Below are 5,897 nucleotides of genomic sequence, written 5' to 3' on the forward strand. Positions count from 1 at the left end.
TTTCCAAACCAATATGCAAACCGAGACACAGCTATCCTTTGAAATTCTCATATCTCTGAATTTTGCAAGGTCGTTCTCCAGCAAAGTAACGTGTGCAAAAATGAATATGCCAGGGTCAAGTACATCTTTGTGAAAAGCACATATGAAAATGCATCATATTTGGGGGGGGGGTGTTGTCTTGCAAAAATGTGTCTACCAGGCAAAATCGCAAACAAAAATATGTATGATTCACACTAAAATGCTGGTGAATTTTCATAATAACTTCTAGCTACTTCCTTCAGGAGCTGTGGCTCAACTTCAGTTTCCGTCTTCTCCAGTCAGAGTTTGTAGTGTAGTTTACTATGACTCCTCAAACTTCCCTGCTAGGTAGCACTGAACACTAGCTTTTATATGGACTTCCTACCCTTAGAATTTAGCTCCTGTGTTGTGAATTTTCACAGGACTTGGAGACAGTGACCTTACATTGCTGTGCAATCTGCCGTAGCTTTCCAGCTGGACTACCTGATCTGTGCTCGAAAGTTGTTTGGAAACGGCAGTTCCTTTGGAACACGAGAGCCAGATTTATTTTTAGTGTGAAATGTGGGGAGCATTTAAACTTTGATTCTGTATTTGACCATTTGTTTCCAGGTTCCTTCTGCATCTCTTTTGGGAACAACCTTTTTTTTCATCCTGAGGGCTGCAATTGCTTCTAGGCAACTTTTTGGGGGCCACATGCTGATGGGTGGAGCCAGAATCAGAAGTGAGTGGAGCAATAAATGCTAATGGACCAACCACCCCCCTCTATCCTCCATACAGGCCAACAAGAGGCATTATCAGAGTTCAAGGGCACAGTCTAGCCGAATGCCTTCAAGGAGGGTGCAAAGCAGGGCCATTAAAGATGTAGCCATGAAGAGGAGGGTGTTAGCCTGGAGAGAGTTCCAAGGGCCACATGGAGAGGCCTGGAGGTCTGCCTTTGGCCCTTGGACCGAAGGTTCCCCATCCCTGCTTTATGGTCTTAGTCCAGACTTTTTGAGAGAGTGCCCTTCTCCCGTAAGTACCTCCCCGCTCTTTAAGATGAGTCACTGAGACTCTTCTGGTGGTTCCCATCACTGATGATGACTGCCAATCAGGCTTTTCCAATTATGGCTCCTAAGCTTTGGAACTTGAAACAGGTTCATGTTGCAGGATGCCGGATAATCCAGGAATTTTCTCCTTTAAGCAGACTGTTTACATGTTTTTGTTGTATTCATAGGCTATTTATGGTCAGGTTCATGCGTCAAGGCTCTTGATTTATCTCATCGTGTGTTTCCACTACCATTGTTCTGATTCTATATTTTGTGGTGTTCTTTCTTTTTTTTAATCATTTCCTTACCATGAAGATTGTTGCATGAAGAGTGAGTTAACCAAGCCCCACCCCCCCAAAAAATAAACAATGGGTGTCTTGTTGTATTAAGTCCCATCTTTCTTTCTTTTTTAATATTTTTATTAAAGATTTTCTTGATTTACAAAGGTAATGCAATGTCTCTCTCGTATTTTTCCATATAACATTTTTACAAATCGGTTGTTGTTGTTGAGACATTATAAGACTGAACAACCCTAGGCTTTATCCTTGGCTTTAAGTCTAGACACGGCTACCCAAAGTATCCCAGTTTTTTTGGGGGGGGTTCCCCTGAAAGTGCTCAGAATCTCTCTTCTTCAATGTGTGCCCCCACCAAAAAATGTGTCCAGGCAACCCAAACACATCTCTCTCTCTCTCTCTCTCTCTCTCTCTCTCTCTCTCTCTCTCTCTCTCTCTCTCTCTCACACACACACACACACACACACACACAGCACCCACTGTGCACAAATTAGGCTGCTCTGCATAATTTACTTATTTTTAGATCTGTCAGCTGATAAAAGAAATCTGAATGGTCTGGGTTTTAGTCTAGAGAAGATCAGTTCTAGAGAGCGTGCCAGAGGAGCTGCTACTTCCAGAGTCGTGCTGCGTACACACCAGCCGGGACAAAACAAGAGCTTTTAACATGTTGTTCTCCTTGCCCCATCTGATGTAAATTACAGGGCACCTCCTATTGGTGGTTTACCCTTCTGTGGACTCCCTACAGACGGGCAGGAGTCAAGATATAGCCTGGCTTCACCCCAATGCCTAAGCCAAACCCCTCACATCTGTAACCAATAAAGTTGTGTCCTATTTGAACCCACAAACCAGTGTGTTTTATTGTTCTCCTGGGAACTTTGTGGCTCGGGTGCCTTGGTACGCAATGGGCAAGATGGCGGGCAGCTGCTGCTGCAGCAGCAACAACAAAAAGGATCCAAATTTTCATATCAACATTCCTTTATTAACATTCCATCTTGGTAGAAGCGATCACATGCAAAATGTTAAAAAGATATTTAGAAAGACAGCTGCACCAGCTCCTGCCTAAACTGTATGGATGCACAGAGAGAGGGGGGGGGACTTACAAAGTGGGGCACGGTGCAGAGAGGCTGAGGGAATGTGGGGTGTTCACAAGGCAGATGGAAGAACAGTGTAGGGTGGTGTAAAATGTAGCTGAATAAGCAGGAAGGAAATTCCTGCATGCTATCAAGGCCTTTTGAACATTTCTTGGAATGGTTGGATGGTGTATCATCTCTACAGTCCTTCTTGCTACCTAGAGAATCTTCCTAAAAGCCCAGCAAATTCAAAGCAGATTATACAGTCACTGCTTGAGTTTGCACATCTGCTTATCCCATGGCCTTCTTGCACACCCCGTCAGCCCTTCTCCTGCCTGCTCCGAGCCCTGTAAGAAGCGAGGGAAGAAGAAAGCATAAAAAGCCAGGATCACATCTTCTTTCTAACCTGCAAGCCTGTTAGAGAACTTGGACTGTTCTTTGCGCTCTATAGAGAGCATAAAGCTAGAGGTTTGAAAATAAGAATGACGGAATTGGGTTAATGAGTCGGGGGAGCCAATTGGGGGAAGGGGGATCAGATTAATGCAGCCTTGCAAAAAAGAAAAAAAAAGTGGTTGCCTGCAAAAAAATATTTACTAGCCTGCTGTGGGCTAGCATTGGAGGGACAGAACTGGTGTGCTATTGCATTCAGGTCCTGCTTTTGGGGTACCCATAGGCATCGGGGGTGGGGGCACTGTAAGATGGTCCCTTGGCCTGATCCAGCAAGGCCTTCTTATGTTCTTATGACAAGGTACACTGTGTGACTTCCTCTTCTCTCACTTGCTCCCTCCCTCTGGGCCCAACCAGCACAATGCCCTGAAGCTGAGCATGGGGAGAGGGGTGGAGGCTGTCCTTGTCTCCTTGCTCTGGCTTACAGGCTCAAAAAGAGCTGATGAACAGACAGTTCCAGGAGAGGGGGGGCGGACACCTCTTGCGGACTCATGCATGTGCCCACCAATGCCTGCCCTGTGGAGTACTCTTCCCTTCCTCTGCCCTGCCTTCCTACCCTGGGTGCAAAGGAGGGATGGAACGCTCCTTTCCTCCTCTACCAGCTGCAAGTCTTTCATGGTTGCTAATGGCTTCTGGGCTAGTGGTTAATTGCAAGGGTGGGTTAACAGCAAATGCGGAAGGCAAAATGATTTAACTGGACTACACGGTCGATCCCAAAACTATAGGGCTGGACCGTTACAGTGGTACCTTGGTTCTCAAACTTATTCTGTTCCGGGAGTCCATTTGATTCCCAAAACTGTCCGAAAACCAAGGCACGGCATCCGATTGGCTGCAGGAGCTTCCTGCACTCAAGCAGAAGCCACGTCGGGCGTTTGCCTTCCCAAAAACACATGCAAATCAGAACACTTATTTCCGGGTTTGCGGCATTCAGGAGCAGATCTGTTCAACAACTAAGCCGTTCGGGAACCAAGGTACCCCTGTATTCCAGAATGGTGCCCCTCTTCCCCAAACCAACTGGACTGGTACATGAATCTTACTTCAGCAGTGTATGCAGTCCTGGCTTCCAACAGAGGGCAATGGCTGGGAAGAGGAGTTCAGGAGCAACAGCCCAGGGGCTGCCATTGCTGCACTCCAGCACGTGACCCTGAAGTCACTGCCTCACTCTGTACAATGGTAGGGCCAGCCCTACAGAACTTGGGGCTAGGAGGTTAGGGCAGCCACAACAACCAGCTTGCATGGGTGGGGGGATGATACACACTGACTATCAGATTGGGTCTGTGCAAATGAAGAACCTGAAGGCTAATAACTGGGAGCAACTTAGCACTCACCATGATCTACTGGCCCAAAGAATAAAAGGGAACCAATGGCTGTCCTACAGCTGCTGTATAAGTTCGTTTAAAAAGGGCTCACCACACCATGACAAGAATTGAGGACACCAACAGAATTAATATTTCAACCTTCAAACCACAACTGAACAGGAACGTTCAACAAAGGCTAGACTGATTAAAAATGGAGCTTGGTTGCGCAATGCCTCAAGAAGAATTTCTAAAACTGTCAGATGCAAAAGAATAAATCAGCATGCAACATGCAAGAAAAGGCTTTGTGGGAACACCTCTCTTTGGCTGGCCAAGGAAAAGGGTGTTTCCTTTCTAGCTGGAGATATTTTAAATTTAAAGTGTGAAAGGTAGTATGAGAGAGAGGTTTCAGAAACAGCTTTGCGGGATTTTGATGTGTTTTTCAAAGCTCGATGCCGCCTGTGGTGAGGACAGACAAAACACCTTACTGTATTGCAAATCCTAGGCATAGTTACGGTACTCAGAAGCAAGCCCCATTAAGTTCAATGGTACTTACTCCCTGGTAAGTGAGCACAGGATTGCAGCCTCAGTCGTGGGGAGATAGTTTGAATGGACCTTCCTTGCACAAGTAACATTATGTACAGATTTCTGCCTGGCGCAAGTTCAGCAAGCAAGGAACGATGCTGCAATTTTTCTGTGTGTTGGGACAGGGGGTTGTGGGGGACACAGAGCTGTGATGGGCACATACGAGTTGGTGTTAGGGACGAGGGAGAATATATGAACTGAAGCACAGTTATTATTTGAAGCATGCCTTTCTCTGAATTTTGTGATATAGTTCTCCAAACAAATGAAGTATACAAAAATATATATATTGGGGAAACTAGGCAGACAAAGTCATATATTAGTGAAAATAGCACCATACATGCATTATATGAGGGGGACACTTGTCTGTTAGGCAAAAACACATATAAAAATTTGTACATTAGGCTAAAATTCTGATGAATTTTCAAGAGAATCCTTTTTTTTAAAAGGAATTGCAAAACTGATGCAGAAATGTGGTGGACTGGATAAATGAGAAACCAAAATTGACAGGTTAACCCATCTCGACGTGACACCTGTAACATCATCAACATGCATTTCCGACTCCATTATTTTAAAAAATGTTATTTAATTAGTAAGATGAAAGATGGGAGAATGGAGATATAAGAAAATCATTGCGTTCACAATCACAGCTATAGGCGATGTTAATGTGGTTTTATTTTATGTGTGTATGGTGTTGTTGTATGCAGTAAGGATCTAATTAAAAAACAGCAGCCAATATTATGTCCCATTGAGCCAGATATTACAGTGGGACAAAATACATGCTTGTGTGCTGTAGAGCAAGCCATTCCATCACACCACTTGCAGCTCCACTGCCTCACCTCCAGACTCTGGCCAGTGATGGAAAGGCTTAAAGGCTGAGCTATACGAAGAAAAGCCTCTTTGCCGCTGCTCACACTGCTGAGAATGCAGGACTGAGTAGCGAATGCCTGAAGGCCCCCCAAAAACTGGGAGGAGGAGAGGCAAGCTTACAGGTTATGAGCGCTGCAAAAGGAAGCTCCGTTCTATATCGCACAGGTGTGGGTGTGAGACACATGTATATAATTCGGGTGTGGGGAATTGAAGAACAACTGATGTGTACAAAGGGAGGGGTTAGAGACAGCGTGCAAAGGAGGAATGCAGGGGTCTGTGGTGCAAGAAGAAGCAAGG

This window comes from Lacerta agilis, chromosome 15, assembly GCF_009819535.1.
Source record: "Lacerta agilis isolate rLacAgi1 chromosome 15, rLacAgi1.pri, whole genome shotgun sequence".
Lineage (NCBI taxonomy): Eukaryota > Metazoa > Chordata > Lepidosauria > Squamata > Lacertidae > Lacerta > Lacerta agilis.